Below are 10000 nucleotides of genomic sequence, written 5' to 3'. Positions count from 1 at the left end.
GTGCTGGCGATGGGTCTGGACGGGCTGGATAGTCCAAGGCTCGACGAGAAAGACCGCAGGTTGAGACACTGGGGCAGTGGCAGCCCGCGGGACAGTGTCGGCAGATTCGGCAGCGCAGATTTGTGCGGCTGCAGGTTCGTCGGGGAAAATCGGCAGCGCAGATTTTCTGACGAGCATGGGCTGGACGATGGACTGTCCAGGCCAGGCAGGAAAATTTGTGGAGGGGACACGCTGACGAAACAGCGCTGGTTCAGGCACGGCGGGCAGTGCTGGAATCGGCAGCGCCGACGAAATCGGCAAAGTCGGCAGAATCGGCAGCGGGTGCTGGCGATGGGTCTGGACGGGCTGGATAGTCCAAGGCTCGACGAGAAAGACCGCAGGTTGAGACACTGGGGCAGTGGCAGCCCGCGGGACAGTGTTGGCAGATTCGGCAGCGCAGATTTGTGCGGCTGCTGGTTCGTCGGGGAAAAGCGGCAGCGCAGATTTTTCGACGAGACGCTGGACTGTCCAGGCCAGGCAGGAAAATTTGTGGAGGGGACACGCTGACGAAACAGCGCTGGTTCAGGCACGGCGGGCAGTGCTGGAATCGGCAGCGCCGACGAAATCGGCAAAGTCGGCAGAATCGGCAGCGGGTGCTGGCGATGGGTCTGGACGGGCTGGATAGTCCAAGGCTCGACGAGAAAGACCGCAGGTTGAGACACTGGGGCAGTGGCAGCCCGCGGGACAGTGTCGGCAGATTCGGCAGCGCAGATTTGTGCGGCTGCAGGTTCGTCGGGGAAAATCGGCAGCGCAGATTGTCTGACGAGCATGGGCTGGACGATGGACTGTCCAGGCCAGGCAGGAAAATTTGTGGAGGGGACACGCTGACGAAACAGCGCTGGTTCAGGCACGGCGGGCAGTGCTGGAATCGGCAGCGCCGACGAAATCGGCAAAGTCCGCAGAATCGGCAGCGGGTGCTGGCGATGGGTCTGGACGGGCTGGATAGTCCAAGGCTCGACGAGAAAGACCGCAGGTTGAGACACTGGGGCAGTGGCAGCCCGCGGGACAGTGTTGGCAGATTCGGCAGCGCAGATTTGTGCGGCTGCTGGTTCGTCGGGGAAAAGCGGCAGCGTAGATTTTTTGACGAGACGCTGGACTGTCCAGGCCAGGCAGGAAAATTTGTGGAGGGGACACGCTGACGAAACAGCGCTGGTTCAGGCACGGCGGGCAGTGCTGGAATCGGCAGCGCCGACGAAATCGGCAAAGTCGGCAGAATCGGCAGCGGGTGCTGGCGATGGGTCTGGACGGGCTGGATAGTCCAAGGCTCGACGAGAAAGACCGCAGGTTGAGACACTGGGGCAGTGGCAGCCCGCGGGACAGTGTTAGCAGATTCGGCAGCGCAGATTTGTGCGGCTGCAGGTTCGTCGGGGAAAATCGGCAGCGCAGATTGTCTGACGAGCATGGACTGGACGCTGGACTGTCCAGGCCAGGCAGGAAAAGTCATCGAGGGGACACGCTGACGAAACAGCGCTGGTTCAGGCACGCGGGCAGTGCTGGAATCGGCAGCGCCGACGAAATCGGCAAATTCGGCAGAATCGGCAACGGGTGCTGGCGATGGGTCTGGACGGGCTGGATAGTCCAAGGCTCGACGAGAAAGACCGCAGGTTGAGACACTGGGGCAGTGGCAGCCCGCGGGACAGTGTCGGCAGATTCGGCAGCGCAGATTTGTGCGGCTGCAGGTTCGTCGGGGAAAATCGGCAGCGCAGATTTTCTGACGGGCATGGGCTGGACGATGGACTGTCCAGGCCAGGCAGGAAAATTTGTGGAGGGGACACGCTGACGAAACAGCGCTGGTTCAGGCACGGCGGGCAGTGCTGGAATCGGCAGCGCCGACGAAATCGGCAAAGTCGGCAGAATCGGCAGCGGGTGCTGGCGATGGGTCTGGACGGGCTGGATAGTCCAAGGCTCGACGAGAAAGACCGCAGGTTGAGACACTGGGGCAGTGGCAGCCCGCGGGACAGTGTTGGCAGATTCGGCAGCGCAGATTTGTGCGGCTGCTGGTTCGTCGGGGAAAAGCGGCAGCGCAGATTTTTCGACGAGACGCTGGACTGTCCAGGCCAGGCAGGAAAATTTGTGGAGGGGACACGCTGACGAAACAGCGCTGGTTCAGGCACGGCGGGCAGTGCTGGAATCGGCAGCGCCGACGAAATCGGCAAAGTCGGCAGAATCGGCAGCGGGTGCTGGCGATGGGTCTGGACGGGCTGGATAGTCCAAGGCTCGACGAGAAAGACCGCAGGTTGAGACACTGGGGCAGTGGCAGCCCGCGGGACAGTGTCGGCAGATTCGGCAGCGCAGATTTGTGCGGCTGCAGGTTCGTCGGGGAAAATCGGCAGCGCAGATTGTCTGACGAGCATGGGCTGGACGATGGACTGTCCAGGCCAGGCAGGAAAATTTGTGGAGGGGACACGCTGACGAAACAGCGCTGGTTCAGGCACGGCGGGCAGTGCTGGAATCGGCAGCGCCGACGAAATCGGCAAAGTCCGCAGAATCGGCAGCGGGTGCTGGCGATGGGTCTGGACGGGCTGGATAGTCCAAGGCTCGACGAGAAAGACCGCAGGTTGAGACACTGGGGCAGTGGCAGCCCGCGGGACAGTGTTGGCAGATTCGGCAGCGCAGATTTGTGCGGCTGCTGGTTCGTCGGGGAAAAGCGGCAGCGTAGATTTTTTGACGAGACGCTGGACTGTCCAGGCCAGGCAGGAAAATTTGTGGAGGGGACACGCTGACGAAACAGCGCTGGTTCAGGCACGGCGGGCAGTGCTGGAATCGGCAGCGCCGACGAAATCGGCAAAGTCGGCAGAATCGGCAGCGGGTGCTGGCGATGGGTCTGGACGGGCTGGATAGTCCAAGGCTCGACGAGAAAGACCGCAGGTTGAGACACTGGGGCAGTGGCAGCCCGCGGGACAGTGTTAGCAGATTCGGCAGCGCAGATTTGTGCGGCTGCAGGTTCGTCGGGGAAAATCGGCAGCGCAGATTGTCTGACGAGCATGGACTGGACGCTGGACTGTCCAGGCCAGGCAGGAAAAGTCATCGAGGGGACACGCTGACGAAACAGCGCTGGTTCAGGCACGCGGGCAGTGCTGGAATCGGCAGCGCCGACGAAATCGGCAAATTCGGCAGAATCGGCAACGGGTGCTGGCGATGGGTCTGGACGGGCTGGATAGTCCAAGGCTCGACGAGAAAGACCGCAGGTTGAGACACTGGGGCAGTGGCAGCCCGCGGGACAGTGTCGGCAGATTCGGCAGCGCAGATTTGTGCGGCTGCAGGTTCGTCGGGGAAAATCGGCAGCGCAGATTTTCTGACGGGCATGGGCTGGACGATGGACTGTCCAGGCCAGGCAGGAAAATTTGTGGAGGGGACACGCTGACGAAACAGCGCTGGTTCAGGCACGGCGGGCAGTGCTGGAATCGGCAGCGCCGACGAAATCGGCAAAGTCGGCAGAATCGGCAGCGGGTGCTGGCGATGGGTCTGGACGGGCTGGATAGTCCAAGGCTCGACGAGAAAGACCGCAGGTTGAGACACTGGGGCAGTGGCAGCCCGCGGGACAGTGTTGGCAGATTCGGCAGCGCAGATTTGTGCGGCTGCTGGTTCGTCGGGGAAAAGCGGCAGCGCAGATTTTTCGACGAGACGCTGGACTGTCCAGGCCAGGCAGGAAAATTTGTGGAGGGGACACGCTGACGAAACAGCGCTGGTTCAGGCACGGCGGGCAGTGCTGGAATCGGCAGCGCCGACGAAATCGGCAAAGTCGGCAGAATCGGCAGCGGGTGCTGGCGATGGGTCTGGACGGGCTGGATAGTCCAAGGCTCGACGAGAAAGACCGCAGGTTGAGACACTGGGGCAGTGGCAGCCCGCGGGACAGTGTTGGCAGATTCGGCAGCGCAGATTTGTGCGGCTGCAGGTTCGTCGGGGAAAATCGGCAGCGCAGATTGTCTGACGAGCATGGGCTGGACGCTGGACTGTCCAGGCCAGGCAGGAAAATTTGTGGAGGGGACACGCTGACGAAACAGCGCTGGTTCAGGCACGGCGGGCAGTGCTGGAATCGGCAGCGCCGACGAAATCGGCAAAGTCGGCAGAATCGGCAGCGGGTGCTGGCGATGGGTCTGGACGGGCTGGATAGTCCAAGGCTCGACGAGAAAGACCGCAGGTTGAGACACTGGGGCAGTGGCAGCCCGCGGGACAGTGTCGGCAGATTCGGCAGCGCAGATTTGTGCGGCTGCAGGTTCGTCGGGGAAAATCGGCAGCGCAGATTTTCTGACGAGCATGGGCTGGACGATGGACTGTCCAGGCCAGGCAGGAAAATTTGTGGAGGGGACACGCTGACGAAACAGCGCTGGTTCAGGCACGGCGGGCAGTGCTGGAATCGGCAGCGCCGACGAAATCGGCAAAGTCGGCAGAATCGGCAGCGGGTGCTGGCGATGGGTCTGGAGGGGCTGGATAGTCCAAGGCTCGACGAGAAAGACCGCAGGTTGAGACACTGGGGCAGTGGCAGCCCGCGGGACAGTGTCGGCAGATTCGGCAGCGCAGATTTGTGCGGCTGCAGGTTCGTCGGGGAAAATCGGCAGCGCAGATTTTCTGACGAGCATGGGCTGGACGATGGACTGTCCAGGCCAGGCAGGAAAATTTGTGGAGGGGACACGCTGACGAAACAGCGCTGGTTCAGGCACGGCGGGCAGTGCTGGAATCGGCAGCGCCGACGAAATCGGCAAAGTCGGCAGAATCGGCAGCGGGTGCTGGCGATGGGTCTGGACGGGCTGGATAGTCCAAGGCTCTACGAGAAAGACCGCAGGTTGAGACACTGGGGCAGTGGCAGCCCGCGGGACAGTGTTGGCAGATTCGGCAGCGCAGATTTGTGCGGCTGCTGGTTCGTCGGGGAAAATCGGCAGCGCAGATTGTCTGACGAGCATGGGCTGGACGCTGGACTGTCCAGGCCAGGCAGGAAAAGTCGTCGAGGGGACACGCTGACGAAACAGCGCTGGTTCAGGCACGGCGGGCAGTGCTGGAATCGGCAGCGCCGACGAAATCGGCAAATTCGGCAGAATCGGCAACGGGTGCTGGCGATGGGTCTGGACGGGCTGGATAGTCCAAGGCTCGACGAGAAAGACCGCAGGTTGAGACACTGGGGCAGTGGCAGCCCGCGGGACAGTGTCGGCAGATTCGGCAGCGCAGATTTGTGCGGCTGCAGGTTCGTCGGGGAAAATCGGCAGCGCAGATTTTCTGACGGGCATGGGCTGGACGATGGACTGTCCAGGCCAGGCAGGAAAATTTGTGGAGGGGACACGCTGACGAAACAGCGCTGGTTCAGGCACGGCGGGCAGTGCTGGAATCGGCAGCGCCGACGAAATCGGCAAAGTCGGCAGAATCGGCAGCGGGTGCTGGCGATGGGTCTGGACGGGCTGGATAGTCCAAGGCTCGACGAGAAAGACCGCAGGTTGAGACACTGGGGCAGTGGCAGCCCGCGGGACAGTGTCGGCAGATTCGGCAGCGCAGATTTGTGCGGCTGCAGGTTCGTCGGGGAAAATCGGCAGCGCAGATTTTCTGACGAGCATGGGCTGGACGATGGACTGTCCAGGCCAGGCAGGAAAATTTGTGGAGGGGACACGCTGACGAAACAGCGCTGGTTCAGGCACGGCGGGCAGTGCTGGAATCGGCAGCGCCGACGAAATCGGCAAAGTCGGCAGAATCGGCAGCGGGTGCTGGCGATGGGTCTGGACGGGCTGGATAGTCCAAGGCTCGACGAGAAAGACCGCAGGTTGAGACACTGGGGCAGTGGCAGCCCGCGGGACAGTGTTGGCAGATTCGGCAGCGCAGATTTGTGCGGCTGCTGGTTCGTCGGGGAAAAGCGGCAGCGCAGATTTTTCGACGAGACGCTGGACTATCCAGGCCAGGCAGGAAAATTTGTGGAGGGGACACGCTGACGAAACAGCGCTGGTTCAGGCACGACGGGCAGTGCTGGAATCGGCAGCGCCGACGAAATCGGCAAAGTCGGCAGAATCGGCAGCGGGTGCTGGCGATGGGTCTGGACGGGCTGGATAGTCCAAGGCTCGACGAGAAAGACCGCAGGTTGAGACACTGGGGCAGTGGCAGCCCGCGGGACAGTGTTGGCAGATTCGGCAGCGCAGATGTGTGCGGCTGCAGGTTCGTCGGGGAAAATCGGCAGCGCAGATTGTCTGACGAGCATGGGCTGGACGCTGGACTGTCCAGGCCAGGCAGGAAAAGTCGTCGAGGGGACACGCTGACGAAACAGCGCTGGTTCAGGCACGGCGGGCAGTGCTGGAATCGGCAGCGCCGACGAAATCGGCAAATTCGGCAGAATCGGCAACGGGTGCTGGCGATGGGTCTGGACGGGCTGGATAGTCCAAGGCTCGACGAGAAAGACCGCAGGTTGAGACACTGGGGCAGTGGCAGCCCGCGGGACAGTGTCGGCATATTCGGCAGCGCAGATTTGTGCGGCTGCAGGTTCGTCGGGGAAAATCGGCAGCGCAGATTTTCTGACGGGCATGGGCTGGACGATGGACTGTCCAGGCCAGGCAGGAAAATTTGTGGAGGGGACACGCTGACGAAACAGCGCTGGTTCAGGCACGGCGGGCAGTGCTGGAATCGGCAGCGCCGACGAAATCGGCAAAGTCGGCAGAATCGGCAGCGGGTGCTGGCGATGGGTCTGGACGGGCTGGATAGTCCAAGGCTCGACGAGAAAGACCGCAGGTTGAGACACTGGGGCAGTGGCAGCCCGCGGGACAGTGTCGGCAGATTCGGCAGCGCAGATTTGTGCGGCTGCAGGTTCGTCGGGGAAAATCGGCAGCGCAGATTTGCTGACGAGCATGGGCTGGACGATGGACTGTCCAGGCCAGGCAGGAAAATTTGTGGAGGGGACACGCTGACGAAACAGCGCTGGTTCAGGCACGGCGGGCAGTGCTGGAATCGGCAGCGCCGACGAAATCGGCAAAGTCGGCAGAATCGGCAGCGGGTGCTGGCGATGGGTCTGGACGGGCTGGATAGTCCAAGGCTCGACGAGAAAGACCGCAGGTTGAGACACTGGGGCAGTGGCAGCCCGCGGGCAGTGTCGGCAGATTCGGCAGCAGTGTCTGCAGATTCGGCAGCGTTGGCTTGTTGGCGCGGTGGGCCGATGCGAGTGGGGACTTGGGCAGCGGGCAGTGAAAGCAAGAGTTTCCCCGATGCTGCCGGGAAAAACGCTCCTCGGGATGGCCGGGTGAGATGACCCGGCGGCCCGCGACGGGTCATTCAATTCCATGCCCCGTCAACATAACTCCCGATGTACTGTTTGCTTTTTCGGAAGAAGAGATCCATCCCCCCATCCTCGGCCAGCCAAAAACGCTCCAATTAATGGCCGGGTGAGATGACCCGGCGGCCCGCGACGCGTCATTCAAATCACTGCCCTATCGGCTATAACTGCTGATGGGTGGGATTAAAGGCCTGCCATGGTGGTGAGGGGCGGCGAAGACCGTGAAAGCTAGAGTTTTTCAGAGGCTGCCGGGAAAAAGGCCCCTCGGGTGGCGGGGTGCGAGGCCCAGGCGGGTCATTCAATTCTCTTCCCTATCAACTTGGCTCCCGTTGGCGGGATTGGAGGCCTACTGTTACAAGGCTAAAATCGTCAGGGGAAGAGCTGACGAAACAATGCTGGTTTGGATGCAGGGGGTAGTGTTGGAATCGGCAGCGCCGACAAAATCGGCAAAGTCGACAAAAAAGACTGTTGGTCTGGACACTGGGGCAGCGGCAGCCATGCCAACAGGGGGGAAATCGGCAGCGCAGATTTGTGCAGCTGCAGGTTCGTCGGGGAAATCGGCAGCGCAGATTTTTCGACGAACATGGGCTGGAAGATGGACTGTCCAGGCCAGGCAGGGGAATTCGTCAAGGGGACACGCTGACGAAACAGCGCTGGTTTAGACACGGTGGGTGCAGTGTTGGAATCGGCAGCGCCGACGAAATCGGCAAAGTCGGCAGAATCGGCAGCAGGTGCTGGCGATGAGTCTAGATGATTTATAGTCCAGGGCTTGATGGAAAAGACTGTTGGTCCAAACAATGGGGCAGTGGCAGCGCGGATTTGTGCAGCTGCAGGTTCGTCGGGGAAAATCGGCAGCGCAGATTTTTCGACGAACAGGGGCTGGACCGGCCGGGCCAGGCAGGAAAATTCGTCAGGGGGGCACGCTGACGAAAACAGGGGCTGCCGCGGGGAAAATCGGCAGCGCAGATTTTTCGACGAACAGGGGCTGGACCGGCCGGGCCAGGTAGGAAAATTCGTCAGGGGGGCACGCTGACGAAAACAGGGGCTGCCGCGTGGAAAATCGGCAGCGCAGATTTTTCGACGAACAGGGGCTGGACCGGCCGGGCCAGGCAGGAAAATTCGTCAGGGGGGCACGCTGACGAAAACAGGGGCTGTCGTCAGGGAAAATCGGCAGCGCAGATTTTTCGACGAACAGGGGCTGGACCGGCCGGGCCAGGCAGGAAAATTCGTCAGGGGGGCACGCTGACGAAAACAGGGGCTGCCGCGGGGAAAATCGGCAGCGCAGATTTTTCGACGAACAGGGGCTGGACGCTGGACCGGCCGGGCCAGGCAGGAAAATTCGTCAGGGGGGCACGCTGACGAAAACAGGGGCTGCCGCGTGGAAAATCGGCAGCGCAGATTTTTCGACGAACAGGGGCTGGACCGGCCGGGCCAGGCAGGAAAATTCGTCAGGGGGGCACGCTGACGAAAACAGGGGCTGCCGCTTGGAAAATCGGCAGCGCAGATTTTTCGACGAACAGGGGCTGGACGCTGGACCGGCCGGGCCAGGCAGGAAAATTCGTCAGGGGGGCACGCTGACGAAAGTAGGCTCGTCGGGGAAATTCGCCTGCCGCGGAGAAAGCCCTCGCGGGCTCGACAGCGCAGGCCAGCGTCCCCGACATCGCTGGCCGCGGCAGGCGAGCTGCTGGGGTTCCCGCATTCCTACAAGAAAACGTCGTGCTTTCCACACGAAACCAATCCAGTAAAATCAGCCATATTTTTATGAGGCTGTCCACTGAATTTGGGGTCATTCCGGGCCGGTTCCTAGTTTTGCGGATTTTCTCGATTTCTAATGGTAGGAAAATTAAAACAAATACTTCCCGACCTCGAAAAATTCTGGGAAAATTAATGAAGGTGGATTGGATTTTTGCCAACCTCCGTGCAAAATTTCAGCTCAAAATACCAAGAAATGAATTTTTTAGAGGGGGGGTGACAGCTGGGACCTAGTAGTGTCTACCCCTGCCAGAGCTGAAATAACACTTATTGCTCTTTAGGGAGCCTCTACCTTCGGCCACCAGGCCGGCGCCCCTCAAAGACCACACGCGCGCGCGCGCCCGCCCGCGCTGGGCGCTGGGGCGCTGGGGCCTGAGGGCCTGGGGCCCTTGGGGGCCCTTGGGCGCTTGGGCGCGCGCGCGCGGCCCCCGCAGCCATGCCGCGCTGCGCGACGCGCGGACAGCCCCTGCTGGCTTACTCTCTCGCCCGCGGGGGGGCTGCCTTCGGGCCCTGGCCCCCCGCGTTCTGGCCTGCCCCCTGCGGGGGAGAGGCTAGGCGCTGCAGGGGCCAGCCCGACGTCGCTGGCCGCGGCAGGCGACAGCCCGACATCGCTGGCCGCGGCAGGCGACAGCCCCTGCTGGCTTGCTCTCTCGCCCGCGGGGGGGCTGCCTTCGGGCCCTGGCCCCCCGCGTTCTGGCCTGCCCCCTGCGTGGGAGAGGCTAGGCGCTGCAGGGGCCAGCCCGACGTCGCTGGCCGCGGCAGGCGACAGCCCGACATCGCTGGCCGCGGCAGGCGACAGCCCCTGATGGCTTGCTCTCTCGCCCGCGGGGGGGCTGCCTTCGGGCCCTGGCCCCCCGCGTTCTGGCCTGCCCCCTGCGTGGGAGAGGCTAGGCGCTGCAGGGGCCAGCCCGACGTAGCTGGCCGCGGCAGCGAGCTGCCGGGGTTCCCGCATTCCTACAACAAAACGTCGTG

The sequence above is a fragment of the Populus nigra genome, chromosome 2, assembly GCF_951802175.1.
Source record: "Populus nigra chromosome 2, ddPopNigr1.1, whole genome shotgun sequence".
Lineage (NCBI taxonomy): Eukaryota > Viridiplantae > Streptophyta > Magnoliopsida > Malpighiales > Salicaceae > Populus > Populus nigra.
Note: the sequence above shows the minus strand (reverse complement) of the source record.